This window comes from Centruroides sculpturatus, unplaced genomic scaffold (genome assembly GCF_000671375.1).
Source record: "Centruroides sculpturatus isolate CEXI.00-Female unplaced genomic scaffold, Cexi_2.0 scaffold136, whole genome shotgun sequence".
NCBI classification, from domain to species: Eukaryota; Metazoa; Arthropoda; class Arachnida; order Scorpiones; family Buthidae; genus Centruroides; species Centruroides sculpturatus.
In genome coordinates this window covers 965,933-966,468 of record NW_019384534.1, presented here as the reverse complement: position 1 = coordinate 966,468, position 536 = coordinate 965,933, and positions in this window count along the sequence as shown.

Sequence of the window (536 nt, the reverse complement as noted above, 5' to 3'; positions counted from 1 at the left end):
AAAATAATGCACAAAGTAAAAAAAAAAAAAAAAAAAAAAAAAAAGTAACGGAGAGGACTACTGCGCGTTATATACGAGTACGACATTAGATAATTGACGTGCCATTGTAGGAATTGTCATTTGCATCAAATTAATTGCTCGTTTAAAGAGGAGGGAAGCGGATAAGATAATTTTACGCTTCACCACAGCAAACACTAAATGTGTTTGCTGTATTGTTGTTGTTGTTATTTTGTTTTCTTAAATTTGTTTTGTTAAATTGCTAAGTGTGTTGTTATTGTATCTTTTATTTTCTTTTTACTTTAGGCTGCCAAATTTGGGCACAAAAGCATGGGTCCTAAGGAAGCGGATCCGAACATTCGCCAGTTTTCCGAGGAGCAGCTCAAAGCGGGACAGAACGTGATAAGTCTCCAGTACGGTTCGAATAAAGGGGCCAACGCTAGTGGTATTAATTTTGGTAACACACGTCACATGTAAAAAAAAGAAAGTAATTTCCAATTCCAAGAACAACTCGATGCTTATTTACTAAATAAATTCCC